This window comes from Solea senegalensis, linkage group LG13, assembly GCF_019176455.1.
Source record: "Solea senegalensis isolate Sse05_10M linkage group LG13, IFAPA_SoseM_1, whole genome shotgun sequence".
NCBI classification, from domain to species: domain Eukaryota; kingdom Metazoa; phylum Chordata; class Actinopteri; order Pleuronectiformes; family Soleidae; genus Solea; species Solea senegalensis.
In genome coordinates, this window is record NC_058033.1 from 10,357,166 (window position 1) to 10,373,533 (window position 16,368).

General features: G+C 41.5%; 1 protein-coding gene across 2 annotated transcripts in view; it reads left to right on the forward strand.

Moving 5' to 3' along the window:
• The window catches only part of pknox2 (pbx/knotted 1 homeobox 2), an 81,321-nt gene that overhangs the window by 7,231 nt on the left and 57,722 nt on the right, over positions 1 to 16,368 (forward strand). For both annotated transcript variants that reach the window (XM_044042527.1, XM_044042529.1), the window contains exon 2: positions 16,275 to 16,357. The gene's annotated coding sequence lies outside the window, so the exon portion shown is untranslated. The remainder of the gene's footprint in view (positions 1 to 16,274; positions 16,358 to 16,368) is intronic.

Consider the following 16,368-nt stretch of genomic DNA (forward strand, 5'->3'; position numbering starts at 1 on the left):
AACACTTGTCAGTGAATAAGTTCTCGGTTGAAACAGCAGCTTATCAACAGCCTTTAGTGAAAGCACTACACTGTGGCAAGGACAGAATAATTTGCCCTAATGCTTTTTAGTGATCGCTCTTATTAGCTGCAAATGACTTCCTTTATGTAGTCCTGTCCCCTGCCATAAAAGTGCCATGATTTTATGACAGCACAGGCTTCAGTCAAAGTGCATTTCATTTTTTTTTCCGGGGGAAGGCTTCATCTTTTATGGTGTTTCACAGGACTTGTCGCTCTTAAAATATTCAAGGAGGACCACACTGTTTTATTCCACTATAATATTTCATTAAGTCTTATAGCTTCTTGGATGTCTCAGTGCTGGATTCATAACAGTGCCCAGATGATTCTAAAATGCCCTGATACTGTAATACAACTGTTGGCAGGTCGCTTTTGACATAAAAAGCTGCTAATTCCCCATGATGTGTTACTGTTACTGTTAAGTATATAAAATGATTGTGAACATTGTATTTCAGTGTTAAGTTAAGTCAGCTGACGACACATCATATTGTTGTAGTATGACCAAACAGAAGAGAAAGATGGCGCTCATGTTGAGCTCGTTTCTGATTTCTTTTGATGCTTAAACGTAACCACACACGCGCACGAGTCAGGAAGTGAAATCGAATCACTTACGCCTGACGCCATCTGTCATTTATACGGAGTTCCTGTGTTGTTACCGCGTATAAATACTCGCACATGGTGTATTTGTCACCTCTTAAGCAAAGTACAAGTCTATAACTGGTTTTATTGACACTTATATTATCGGGAGCGCACGGTACGCCTCTTTTTTAAACCTTGGTTGCGTTTACTGTGAATCATGTTGAAATTCATATTAATTGTCAGTGAAGTCGGTTCATCTGTGCTGTTGTGTAAATTTTAAGCAAACCTCCTGTTAAAGCAGCCTTTGTTTTTGTTGCGGCTGTAGTGAATTACCGTAATGGTCTACACAGTTTTACAGGGGGAAGTTCATTAGCGCGGTAAATGCACTTCCTTTTCTTTTCTTTTCTTTTTTTCCCTGGATGTAAAGGACACAGCTTAATATCCAAACTAACACGTCTATGAAAAAGCCATTTGTGCAGAATCACACCCGTGGAGTGATTATTTCTGAACATCGGCTGTCCGGACGAGCCACGTGGTCTGTGCCGGCTGTTTTGGCTGCATTCGCCGTCCTTGCTTTCTCCTCTCTCCACTTCATTACATTCAGAACATTATGACTTTCCTGAGAGCGCATAAGGAAACGTGAGTGCCTCCGACATTAACCTCACTTTTAAAGCTGCAGAGCACATGCAGAGCACATGCAGAGCACGGCGCTTTGTCTTTTAAAGCTTCATTTTTGAAAACCTCGCGCTCTTGTCTCTTTCTGTTTTGAAAACACTGCCCGGATCAACATCTTCATCAAAACGTGTTTACTACTGCGCAGCTGTACGGTGTGAGTTTGACAACCTGGCAGTCCTGTTAGAAATGAATCGGTACAGTGAGTGTGAGCTGTCCTCTGTTGTTCACTGGTCTCAAAGTAGCTTGTTTTGCCCAGAGCGTAGAGTCTGTAAGTAATTATCATGAGTCAACTACAACAGTCCAGAGGAGGCTGGGACTGGGTAATGGGAGACAGAGGTTTCCTGATTCCAAATACCGACGATAACGTGTGTACTCCGGAGTCACTTAAATGTGGTTTTAGTTAGATAGTCAGTAAGATGACCCTCCTTTTAGAAAATGTACAAATGTGGCACTTGTTTATAATTTGGGCCGCACAAAAGAATAGTCATCTTAATGTTGCTGACGCGTGCAAGAGTCACATTGCAGGCATGTGTAAGGCAAAGTAAGGTCAGTTAGATCAAACATGTCACGCTTCATTTAAACAAAACTAGCACGATTCTCACTTCCATGACTAATCTGCAGAAGCAACGCAGGCAAATGCCCGAGGACCCCACGAACAGCTGATTACATTAGCCCACAGTGAAAAAACACCATGGTCCCACAATAGAGGCACTTTCTTGCTGCCAAACGCAACAGTAAATTTGGAACCGTGAAGCACATTTAATGCATTTGTAAGTCAAAAGATAATGTGAAGGTATGAGGAGGAGGGAAATAATTCGATTGTGATGAATGACATTGTGTTATACTGAATAAATTAGTTTAATGTGCAGCAGCAGAAACAATGGCTGGTTGTCAATTCAATGCTAACACCATCTTGACAGTAGGCGGGCCGGATGCTGGGTGGTAGGTTAGCAAAGTAGTGTCTGTCATTGCTGACTTTGTAGCAAGACTCTGCTAATGTTGCTCAAGTGATGACGACGTGGAGTCTGCTTTGTCCGCGTCGTGTCTGACAACTCTCAACGTCTGCTACATGCAGATTGCAGTATAGCAACATATGACGCCTCCAGTGGGTATGTGCGAGTACAAGTACCTCACGATTAGTGACACGATACATGGTCCACGATACCAGTAATATCGCAACACAACGGTATTGCAAGACAATCCTATGGAGATGCGCCGCGATATCTGTCTACGTGAAGAAAACAAGACGTCTGTGAAAATTTAAAAGTGCAGGATTTCTCTGTTTATTCACCACATCGATAGACAAAAGTCTCAAACGTGGATGGGACATCTCTTAACATAGCTTTCTCCGCCATTATCATTGCTGTTAACTCCCTCTTATTCAGCCAGGTAACTTCTGCCCAACTTTCCCTCATTCATTTGAGCAGGGCGGCTGTGAGGAGACACTTTGTACTTAGAGCGCTTACATTTGTTTATTAAAATATTGATATTTGCCCTCGCATATCGATTATCGTATTGCCCGAGGAAGGAGGACGATACAGTACATCACCAAACCTTTTTGACCCACCCCTAGAGTACAATTTAAATCCTGAAGTCCAAACTAATGCTAAATATCACTTCTGATTTGTGGTTTGGTGGTTTACAGGGCCTCCAGGTCGCTTGAAAATTCCCTGGATATCACGTGAAACAACATATAACAATGGAAATCCTGTTAAACTGCAGTTCAGGGGTTCTTTCTTTGGTGACAGGAAACCCACATGTGCAACAAACTGACAATTACATTCGCTCGAGAGCAGCTTCCAACTTTGTTCACAAATGACCACAAACCAATCCTTATCTGTGTAGTTTTTACACTGTGTATATACTGTGTATATGTATATATATATATATATATATATATATATATATATATATATATATATATATATATATATATATATACACACACACACACACAGTTCCACACAGTTATCCATTGTTTTATTTGCACATTCTCTTTTTTTAAGTTTCCAAAAGCAGCCATGGAACCTTTCTGTCCACCCCTGCGAGGAAATTGCACATTAAAGTACATTTTGCCCTGCTTAAAGTTGGTTTTTCATGTCACCACACTCCCATCACACAAAAGTTTGATTTACAACAACACCCCGACATAACCAAACAGTCACAGAAAAGTCCAAGTCACTGTGGAATTTCTGTTTTTTGAGCAATTTGCAGTGGCAGGCGTGTAATTTGTGAGAGAAAGCAGCGCTGTGTTAAGTATGTTTGTACAGTAGTGCGGGCTAACCGCACACCGGGCTCTGATTTTAGAAGTGGTAATATTTAATGACTCTGCAACACGCTTCTAATTTACAAGCACCACTTCTTCACTTTAGTGTCCTCTCTGATTTGCTGCCGCCGACAAGACCCGAGGCATTGAGTCGTGTTGCCTTTCAAGTCGTAATGTAAACATGTCAGATTTCTGGAGTGTGCGAGGAGGCTCGGGGAGTGGGCACGCACAATTATCATAACAGACATATTGCTGCTGTAAGTGAGCTTATGCGGAGAGCAGCTGTTTCATAAACGGTTTCCAAGCAGGTTGTGTACCGTTATTGATTTCTTTTTTTTTTCTCCAATTAATCACTCAGTGAAATGCTTAAAGTGATAAAGGCCTGTGCAGTGTCTGCGTCACTGTACGCTTAATCAAGAAAATATAGCTGAAACATTATCAAGCAGTGCAGGCATGATTCCACATGGTAATTGCGCCACTGTGAGCTGGGGGGGGGAGAGAAGGGGGAGAGAAAAAAAACCCTCTTTTTCAAACCAAGACTTCTTTCCACTACAAAGAATAATTACTTTTCCCAACTCCTGCGCCATAATTGGTTACTACTCTTTTATCTTATCTTTGTGCGCATAATTATCACAGTCATCATATTAGATTATTTCATGCATAATAAATGAACTCAAACTGTGTGTGGGGTAATTAGCATGTTGGGATATGTGCCACGATAAGTGCTTTTTCTCTCTCTCTCTCAAAGACGGCATTGTTCAAGAAAGTCATTCCTGAAAAGTGGGAGATGCAGCTTTTAATATCAGCCAACAAGCAATACCAGTCGTTGACTGTATTAAACGTGTGTTTACATGTATATTCACTTCCACAATGTCTGTTTTCCTTCTGTAGTGAAATGTACCTTGTAATTTATACGTCACTTTATGATTTACGGGCAAAGAGCAGACATTGGGTTGCATGCAGGAGACACATCAAAAAAAGACGGACCTGTACGTTACCTGACTTTGGCAGCTGTGTGTCGTCCAATCCAAACCACAGATGTTGCATTTAGTCCAGCAGGTTTTTTGTCTTCTACTGTGGATACCAGCGTCCACTCTGGCTTGGCTACATGGCCAAAAAGATTATCACGATAAAATCTGTCGGAGTTTCTTATAGCTGTCAATAAACTAGAGCTGCAGCTAGCAGTTATTTTCATAATTGATTAATCTGTCAATCCGCGAATAATTGAGAAAATGTCTGAAAATGTTAAAAATATGTGAAAAAATGTTGATCAGTGGTTCAGTTTCAATGATTTCTTTGTTATCTGGAGCAAAGAAATGAAGAAAATACTCACATTTTAGAAGCTAAAACAATCAGAATCATGAAAAAAAGCTTCAAAACGTTTAAACAGTCATCAAAATAGTTGACTATTAATTTGGTCATCGATTAATAATCGAGTAATTGTTTCAGATCTACAATAAATGTCACTTAATTATTCTTTTTTTGTACATTAGCAGAGATTCTACGTGGGTTTGCGATGCATTATATTAATATACTGAATAATCATGCTATTAAAGCTAGTTAAATGTGATAATTATTGTAAGTGAATCATTGTCAACCCCCACATTAGGTGCATATATCAATATATCAAAGTTGTACTCAAAGTTTTATAGTCATGCATGAGAAATAGTGATCAATGTGTGGATCACTTTTTCTAATAAAACTTAGAATTAAGTATTATTTTATCATATAAATGTGACAGGATTCACAGATTTTCTTTTTTTTACAGAACAGAAATGTGTGCAATCTTGTGCGATGCACAAGTGGCCCCTGATTTTAGCACGGCAATAAAACAACAAACCAATTTGCACGTTGTGAAAGGGGATATTAAAATTTGCGATGTGAGTCAATTAATTTACTTAGAAGGAATTTCTGGCACTCTGAAATTTAACAACTGTTGTACTTGGCACTCATTTCAAAGGTCTTGTATGTCATCGTTTTTTTGTTTTGAATCGCTGTAACGAGCGGCTCTGTCGGCGGATGAGTTAAAGTACATATGGAGCAGAGAACTGCTGCTCTTCCAATTCACAGAGGCGAACGTGCTGTTGGATGCATTTCCAGTTTAACGCTGCCCTGCTTGGAAACCTCTCAGTTGCCTAGTTTAAATAGGGCAGCCAATCAGGACCCAGATCAGTTTGCAATGCCTTCGCTGACGGTGAGTGTGAACGGCATAAGGATTTTTCAAAATGCGGTGGCTTAAATTTTTACAACCTCATTAAAAGGACTTTATTGAACACCAGTGAGAAGTTACGTGCAGTGTATAAATAGAGGAAATGTGAATCTTCAACATGATGTTCAAATTAGCAGTAATGTAGATTATCTATCTACCTATCTACCTATCTATCTATCTATCTATTCACAAACACAGCATGACAATGTAAGGGCAAATCATTCCCACCGAGTCTCGATAGATACATTAGTCATTCACGTAACCCACGCTATTTCTAAATAAAAAAAATTAAAAAATGATCAAGAAAAATTAATATTTGCGAGCAAATGTCTGACAAAGCATCTCGGGGGAATTAAAAGCAAAGTTTAGAGGAGAATTAAATGATCAGAGACTATAGAGGTATCGTTTAAAAGAGTAAGCAAATACCACATGCAGTCACGCGCCCACAAAAAACACCTCCCACTCCCTGTGTAACTTCATAAAGGTTTATCTGCGGAGAGTGATGATGGTTCTGTGCTAAAAGCGAGATCCAAACAGCTGCCGGGCCGCCGTGCATGCGGATAAATGTGGCAGCTCGGAGGCGGTGCAGTGTCATGTCTCCTGTCTCTCGCTGAGAGAGTGGAGAAAGATTTCCATCCCACCACTCCACTCCCCTCCCCTCTGCCGCTCTCCTCCGGTCAAGGTCTCCATACCCGTGGTGGTATGTGTGTGCCCATCTCCCTGCTGGCACTGCTCTGGCATTGCTACAGAGTCATTGTGGTGCAAATTGGAGTGTGAAATGTGATAGTGCTGATCGCGGGTCAGATTTGTTTGTTGAGCTTTTGAAGGAGGGCAGCCTGCTTGGTCAGACTATATCCTCTAAGTGAAATCATCCTTGTGTCCTAAGTGGTTTTGTGGTTTTGGTCAAGTGCTCCATGCTGGCACTGGAAAGATTCCGCGGCGATAGCATGGTCCGTGTTACTTCGACGTGCACCGCAGTTAGCACTATTTATTTAGTCGTTTTAGGGAGAGAGAAACACATAAATAACACATTTAATGTATATACTTAGAAAAATACAAATGGACATCATAAAACACACATACTTCTTATTACTTATATCTACAGAGATTATCCAGAGACCTACAACATGACAACTCTGATGTCATAATGAATAAGTTAATTTAATTAGACTTATTCAAAACTTAGACTTATAAATCTTAAAGGGGTAGTTTGGAGGGGGATTGACAGTGTGTGTTATGTCCAGTAGACAGAGTTAAAGGAATACTTCTCCAATTAGCATTTACCTTCGTATCAGGGGTCAACTGGCTCGGTGGTTAAGACCGGTACTCTGTGTGCGAAAGATATCATGGTCGCAAGTTCGACTCCACCCCTGGCTGATTGTACTCAATTCCATTGTAAGTCGCTGTGGATAAAAGCGTCTGCTAAATGACATGTAATGTAATGTGTTACTAGAATAGGGACAGTATGTTTGAAAAATTGAGACACAGAATCCTGTTAGCAAAGATGACACACACTGTTTACATTCAGAAATATCTTCATTCTTTTCAGAAATATCTTCATTCCTTTCTTTCTATAGCATGCAGTTAAAATATATGTCTATTTTCTTAGTTGGGGCTGCTTTCACAGAGTCACAACATGTTTTCTCAGCTGTCCCCGTTCACATCAAAACAATGGTAAATCCTGCTCCGGTCTCTCTCACTTCAAACAGGTAGTATTCATATGACTCTGTATAAACCTGAACTATCCCATTCAGTAAAAGTTCCTACCCTGAAACCTATGTCTGGGGTCCTGACCCTGTCTGGGAAGTATTACACTGGTGTATTTATTTGTAAATGTATTCTTTTAGGGCTGAATGTTGCATACTGCGCCTTCTAAAAAAAACAAGATGTAAACAGCGTTAATGAACATTACAACTGTCCTCCAGGCGGAGTAACATCAACAAGCGTTTACTGGAAATCCAAGTTTGTCAAATCGGCAATGCGAGCAGAACGCGAGAAAGAAACTTAGGGTATGTTTGGAAAGAGTAATTATCGGCACTGAGGAAATTTCCCCCCCACAGTAAAACCCTCGAATGAAGGCCTTGATCAGCCATTTTACATAGCGTTAATAAGTTCACAACAGCTGGAGATCTGTGTGATGTGAACAGCTGCCTGCGGAGATTACACTTCACTTTGTGTGCCAGAGGAAAATGAAACTGACTCAAAGCTTTAAAGAGCATGACGCGTCCCACAGTGATGTGTGTGTCACCGAGTAATGAACACCCGAAACATTAAGAAGGAGGAAAAAAAAAAGCAAAACTACTAACCGAGATCAGTTACTTACTTCTTAAATCATATAGCGGTTGCAGTTACCGCATAACAACGTTTATACAAAGGATTTAACATCAGTGGTCCGTTGGGAAAACACATGATTTATATGTCTATTTTTATCATTTTTAAATCTCCCCAAAAATATTCCTATCCTATGTGCGAAAAATAATAATTGTCAACTGGAGTTGAAGGGGTTAAAGGATCCAGGTTCTAGGTATCTTTATTATTCCCAAGTGGCAATTTGGTTCACACATAAACATCACTGAGTAACCACAACACAACAATAAAATAAACACAGAATCACATTTAAGAGCAATTTAGAAGACTGATAGCGGCAGGAATAAATTACATTTTAAACCGGTTTGTTCTACATCAGGGTTGGCGTTGTCTAGGAGACAATGTCCAACCAGCAGGCTGCAGTTGAGGACTGGTTAGAGACCAAACCAGATCTTTTCCTTGCCCTAACCACCGTCATCACCACCGTCAATACAGTAGTTAGGGTCTCTCTTATTTCCTCATTTCCACTAAAATATCTCGAGTGGTTTAAAACACTTAGCACATTGATATGCACGTGTTTGAACATGTAAATATGTCATTTTGGTTGCTGAATGGTAATGTATGATCCTGGCAACTGGGTTGGAAATTCCGATCCAATCCAACTTTATTCATAAATCACAACAGCTGAAACAAAGTGCTGTACGTCAGATAAAGATAAAATATGGAAACATAAGACCAAAAAGATCTAAAAACATACAATTAAACAAACAATGAAATATATGAAAACAACACAAGTGGTACAATAAATATGGGTAAAATCAACATCTCCTACGAGGTCAAAGGCCAAAGACTAAAAATGGGGTGAAAACCAGAAAAAACAGAAACATGACAAATATCTCCCAAAAAATAAAAAGGTATATGGTAAGAGGTGAGGGACAGTTTGCAACCGCCATCTTCAACGCAGACATATTCACATATACTCCATTCTCCTCGGTTTTCTGTGTCTCCGCGAACTGACGCACTGCTGTCCTTCCTCCCCTGCGGTCAGTATGTAAAGCGCCAGACATTTAATACAGATGGCAGAGCACCTTTAAATTTAAAGACGCCGCTCTCTGCCTTGGAAAAGCACTTTGTATTTAACTGCGCGGGCGATAGAGCTGAGGGGGCCCGTGAAATAAGTGGTGCATTTCTAACGTGTGAAAAGGCACAGCTGAGACTTCAGAGAGAATACGTGAGAATCAGTAAATTCTGCGGGCTCAGTCCACGGGGACACAGCGCGTTATTGTGAGGGGACGGCAGACACCGGGAACGTCAGCGAACAGCTGAAGCAGCACGTCGGCGAAAGAGTTAACGCTCTTCCTCTGGGCTCTCACCAGGAGGCCAGAGTCGGAAAGAAGGAAAAAAAAAGAAAAGAAATAAGGTTAGCTCGCTTCAGACACTGATGGGGAATTCCTCACTGTCTGTTCTGCCTCAGCTCTCTCTGCCAAGTCCATTGTGCTTGTTTCTTGTCCAGACAATAAGAGAGTGTTTACTGTAAATTCACGGGAGAGAAAAAACAAAAACCCAAACTACTTGCGTATATGAATGACTTCATGAAAATGATAGATTGTGCGGCCGCTCGGATTCGTGTCGCAAAGATTGTCTTCAACTGAAGATCTTCTTTGTGTTTGCACAAAAAGTATAATGTTGTTGCTTTTTGGGCTCTCAACGAAATAATAATAATAATAATAATAATAGTAGAGGGGCTATTCTTTACTAATTCCCTATGGAAGACAAAGGCAGTAGTGCCAACTGTATTAAAACACACAAAAAAAGAATAATAAGAAGATTAATTTTGACATAAAGTACAACTAGTAGTTTATTGTAAGCAGTAAATGCCGATTTCATCAGTGTTTTAAAATAGGATCCATTTTTTTGTATTCACAACATTGTGAATTAGGGTGATTATATGTTTAACAGGAACTGCAACCATGAATCAATTATTGACCCATTCCTAAATGAATCGTCAAACTACATTTGATATTCCATTGAGTCACTATAACAAACCGCTCAAATGTGAACATTTTCTGGCGTCTTTGCTCCACAGAACACAGCGATCATCCAAACTGAATGCATTTGTGTTTGTGGACAAAACAACTTCAGTGTTTTGGGAAAGACAGCCGAAACATTTTCTGGAACAAACAACTAATCCATGAATCCAGAAAAACAGTCGACGGACTGAAGACTGCGACACACTGGCGACCTGACGAGGTTGTACCCCGCTTTTGGCCCTAGGTCAGTTGGGATTGACTCCGACCCAGTTTTAATTGCCCAAACACACCGTTTTTCCTGACTGATTGGACTCATTGCAAGCTCCCCGGCACAAGGACTGACGGGATGAACACAAAGTATGGACGAAAAGGCTCCGTCCCTCTCCGTCCTTTGCGCGTAACACTCAGCTGTCACTGTCCCCCTCCTGCGTTTAAGTGATATCTGTACACTCTAATCTGTTATTTATAACGACGGTTTTCATCTCGCCACGTCATGGCACATCAAGTCCCATAATGCAGCACGTCTGCTCAGCTGCCAGCTGAAGCTGAGATATCAGGTGTTTCTCCGTACACTGACTGACTGACTGATGTAATTGTGCTCAGCTTTGACACTTTTATGGCGTTTTCCTCACTCAGTGAGTGCAGATGACTCATAAGGAGCGTGATGCATGACACTTTCATTCTCTGTCTCCGTGTTGCCAGGCAGCTGTGTGTGGACGACCCCCCCCCCAGGCCAGGTTCTGTCACACACTGGCTGGCCTGTTTACTTCATAGCTACAGTATGTGTATGTTCATGTTGATGACAGACTGGTCAGGACGTCACATAAGAATCTGCTGAGCTCCGATTGTCAGTCACACTCATATGTGCCATCATTTATCATCTATTTATCATCTATTTCTAGACCTAATGGTGTTATTTTTGCCCCCTAGTGGCTGTTTAATTTATTCCCATTTGCTGGTTGGCTTCCTAAGGAACCCATTAAGGAAGTTTGTTTTTTTGATAGATGGTCTATAGTCAGGATGGATAAGAAACAGGATGTTAGTTCTGTAGCGTATGTTGTCAACCGTGTTGTCGGCGGAGTTCAGACTGAAAAACGCCATCGACTCCGAACGTCTAGCAGCACACCGTCTCCAAAACTTGCAGTGGTTTGTCGACCCTCGGCTGCCCTCTCACCTCTTGACGCACAGTTGGCACCTCGCTTTGAAATGGCTGCAGTCGTCCTCACACACAAAGCCAATCTCACAGTGCTGCATGTTTTTAGAACCGGATGACGAGTTTGAATGTTCGAAAATTTATTGTTAATGCATTTGTTGTGTCGGTTTGAAATATACTGTTCTTCCTGTATTGCATAGTGGAGAAAAAAAGTGTTGCATTGGTGTTTGATTTTTTTATCCTCTGTTGAAAAGGTTGATCCAGGGCGTTAACAGGAGAACACTACACTGGATCTCGGTGCCATTGAACAACATCACAGAACACTTTAATGTCCCTGCACCTTTATTCTCTTTAAACCTGTGATTCTTTTTCACATCATTAACCTCCAATTGGATAATCTCTTTTTATCCCACTCGTCTGCACATTCCCCCTTCTCTTCTTCTCTTCCCGGCACTGCTTGATTCATTAAAGACAAGAATCCACTGGTGACGCTAAGGTTTTTTAAACTTCTCCTCCAAAAGTCTGGAGGAAATTAGCCGGGTCTCTTTTTGTTTGCTCAATCCATCCTGACTCATCACGCAGTGGTATTTTTAGCAGTTAATTCCTGTTTCACCGCCCCCCCGTTTCCCCCACAATCATTCACTGGGGGCTATCATATTCTGTCAGACAAGGAGGAATGATCAATGTCAGCTTTCAGTTGGGAGTCGATTAGTGGCGCGGACACAGAGTCAGAGAACCGTGTGTCATGCTTTAAGTTTGTAAATGTAGTTGTGTGTGTGTGTGTGTGTGTGTGTGTGTAACAGCTGGACAAAAGTGCTCAGGTTGATGTGTGTAAACTGTGTGTGTGTGTGTGTACTGTGTTTTGTCTGACGCAGCTGCCTGTGTCAGCTGCATGCTCATTAAACGTCGGGCGAAAAAACCCCACGGTGACGCCACACCTGCTCCGGTTACACCCGTGGGAATGTACCTGCCATTGTCGCTGTGAGCTCCTCATAATTCCCGGGAATTAGCCTCAAACGGTTGAAGTTGGGCTGGCTGGGATTAAGAGCTATGCGGGAAGTGGGAGTGTTTTTTTTTTTTTTCCTTACTAACTGTTGAATGCATGGGAGAAAAGAGGCGACCGCTCCACAATGAGTTTACGTTAGCCTTTCCTTTGGCCGTAACCTCTCCTTGTATTGAGATCCTATTGTCCCCGCATGTGTAAACATAGCCCTCATGTACGGCCAAGGTTGCTTCTTGTACAATAGTGTAAATCTCTACCCCCCTCCCCCCCCGTAGTGTCTGATTCCTCACTGCTCAGGTGGCCAAGTGACCTGATATCCTGTTTGTCAGGAGAACAGGAATATTTCTAATTGTTACACATCCTGCCGGTCACTGATCTGTGGCACATGCAGCTGCCGGGCATGAGGACTCATTTAGCCTCCATTGTATGAGCTCGGAAAACAATAATTCCGTTCACGAAGTTAATCTTCATCTGCAAAGGATGAATTCGAAGTGCGAGGTTGTCGGCGTGCGTGGGAGATTCCTGCTACTTTTCCTCACATTATCATGCAAAATTAATTATTTGACTCCTTTTTTTATGTCCTCCTGAATCTTAGTGCGGTAAAGGGAAAGAAAAAAGAAAAAAAAAAGGTGCCTGTGTTTTATTGAAATGAAATTATGGCATAATGTCACTTTTGCTATTAGCACTGAGAGTCTGTGCATACCAATTGATCCCACTGTTGTCATAGCAACGTGAACCACTAAACCTCTGCGCAGCTGTTGTTATGGAAGCTCTTGAACAGCTGGGGGGCTATAGCTGCGGAGGGATTGTGGGAAATGGGTCTTTTGGTCCTCCCTTCACACCTTGACCCCAAAGCTAGCGAAAAAGACAAGGATTTGGGAATCTTAAAGACATCCATCTGGATTCTTCTCTCTGCTGCACCGAGCCTGCACACGATCTGAGTGAAAGTTTCAGGCAGGAAGTTGTGAATATTCAATCATATCTGTGCCTCCTCCAAACCTGCTTTGCCACAAATGCGAGCAGCGGAATCAAATGAGCCAAATGAGAGTAGATTCTCTCTGAGGGGCCTGGAGCATTGGAGCATATCCCATTATTGATATGAGCAAATGTTGTACACGGCGCAACAATAAAACAATCATTCCACAAGAAGCACAACTGAGTCCAATTCCTTCAGCCATATTAAAGCTGAAATGTAACCCAAGAGCAAGGTCTCACCCTCCCACTGTTTGAGCTAATGCACATTTCAATAATAATGTTCTCATTCTGTCAGCAAAGGGTTTAAAATGACAATTATTAGTTGCTCATCTCAAAATGTTTAATTTACAGTGATGGAGAAGCAGAAGTTTTGCTGCCAAAGCTTTGTTTCCAGAAGCAGTTCGACAATCAAGACGTGATCTTTTAATGCCATTGTATGTTAAGTCTTAATAATTGTCTTTTTCAAGTAGAGATTACTAAACAAAAGTTAAGGTATAGCTATTAGTAAAAGGAAATGATCAAAGATCTTTGAAATTCTCAGATTGTTCAAAACATAAAAATTCAAGAACAAAAATTCAAATAAATACAAATTAAATCACCAAATAAAGTCCAAATAAAAGCTTCAAAGGCTTTCTGAAATCTAAAGTACGCTTTGTGAAGTGGTCCGCAAAGCAGGGAGCTCATGCAAAGCATTGAAATATAATCAGTAAAGTCAATTTTCAAAACGTACCGGGATCCAGTGCACAGATGCTAAAACACGAGTGACACGAGTCTTACTTCCCCCCCGCCCCGACAGTGTTATCTCAGAAATCTCAGTGAACTCAAAAAAACGTCCAATATTTGTCTGCTACTGCTGCTTCATACGTCTTCATCATCTAAAGGTGTGTGAAGTAGAAGAAAATGAAAGTAAATTCATTCTCTCTGTGTGTGTGTGTGTGTGTACCTGTGTGCACATGCAGTGGCTGCGGTGTGAGTGAGTGATGGTGAGCAGATTGAGGAATGCTAATGTTTCCTCTGTGGCTTTTGTGAGGAACACGGTGATTAGACCTCCAGCCCCCTGAGTGGGAGCCCCCTCGCTGCCCGGGCTCCCACTCTGATTTACTCTTGACGTCAACAGGAAGGTCAGTAGGGTCCCATAGGGGTCATGGAGGGATGGCGAGCGGCGGCGTGTGTGTGTGTGTGTGCTGCACCTCCAGAATCTCAGATGCGGGGATGGCCGAGGAAGGAAGGCCCCTTGGAGCTTAGGGAGGACTTCGAGAAGGATTACTGAGCGGCTAAAATGTTTTCTTTGCGGATGAAAGAAACCTAAGAATTGCTCTCAACCAAATCCCCTGTTTTCTAATGGGGGGGGTGGTGTCTGGCAGAGGAACTCAAACTACATCCTAAACACGTCTACGACGTATTCTCGGGCCTTGAGCTCAACATCATTAATAGACACGAGTTTCATGAGCTCCGGCTTTTTTTTCTTTCTTTTTTCTTATTGTTAAAATATTAATGCTACGGCTAGGTTACCTCCCCCGGATTAATAACATTTTATTGAATTATGAAAGGCGGAATTCAATCACCAGTGTGGGAATTGAAAGATTCAGTGCACACACACACACACACACACACACGGTGAAATACATTTCAATTTTTCCTCCAGGACACCGTGGCGTCATATACATTTATTGCACTGTAGCGCTCATGAATAAATGTATTGAAATGCTGTATAAGACCATCACTCTCTTTTTTTATACATCGAAAGAAAGCGACATGGCACATAAATATAAATAAACATAATAACTAATCATTATATTAATGAAAGAACAGTTATTACGGCCTGTTTTTGAAAACTGAGACAATCTTCAAAGCTCAAATTTAATTTAAAATCTTATGTTTGTGGTGTTTTTCTTCATTTTAAATTGTTAATACACTGTTTTAACATGCAGTAAATTGTAAATAACTGCCAGATATTGAAAGTTATTATTGGAAAAATGCTCACAGGACATTTTTTTGGCTCTTTTATGGTTAAAATAAGCAAAAAAAGAAGAAGCTAAAGTTTTAAAGGGTTCATTTGTAGTCCAACCGGGAAGTAAAATCAAAATCAAGTGATACTGGTGCATCTCCTTTACGGCTGGTAGTCTATCCACGACGAAAATGGCTTGTTAACATGAACAAGTCAGCAGCATTTTCAAACTTTTAAACCACTTTTAGTGCGTAACCGTCACAAGTGCCAAACATTTTAAGATGAAAAAGTTATTGTGTGGATGTAGCTCTAAGTCTCCTTTCATTCTAACCCCCATCCTCACAGGGCCTCTGGTAGTAGCTACCTGCCACACACACACACACACACACACAGTAGTCCCTGCTGAGCTGTGCAGCTCTGGATAAATACCATCCCTTCAGAGGCTCAGTGTTAGCAGATCGCTGGAGGTATACGCGGCCCGCTGTGAGGCCCAGCCACACTCCCACTGTTCTGCGGGAGCTTTAAGTGAAAGATCAGGTGTCCGGCCCTGAATGCTTGACTGAACTTAAATCTTTTGCATGTGTGCCACGACACTGTGTGGCTCAGACCAAACAGACGGACAGTCGACTAACCGCTGAGAGGATTTCGAGCTGAATCTCTAGGTTTTTCACACATAACGTGACACTGGGGAAGTGTGTTTAGTGGGATTTAGTTGCAGGATAAAGGACTAAATGTAGGTCGAATGAAAGTGTCATCATACTGTACGGTTGTTACAAGTTCTGTGAAAAGTACATTCGAACAGATTCTAAAAGTGCTTAATGCTACAAAACAAAAGCAACTGTGTTTCGGATCACACAACAAGGCCCTTTCGCACACAACCAGAGTGTCCATCAACAGCAACTACTAGTTTGGGATGGTGTTGGGTAGAGAGTTATTTATTTACTGTTATTTATGACCATATTTGACATCATTGTTGACAGTTCGTCACATGCCACCATTCAGTTTTCCTTTCTCACCAACATTGATGACTTTATTGAACTGCACTAATGTGGATCATCTATATCTATGAACAGGTTTTGTGCGGCGAGGCGGATACTGGGCAACGGAGTAGACGACAACACCGAGGGGCTGCTGCAGTGCTGTGGGCAAGCTGACAGTAAGTTCTCC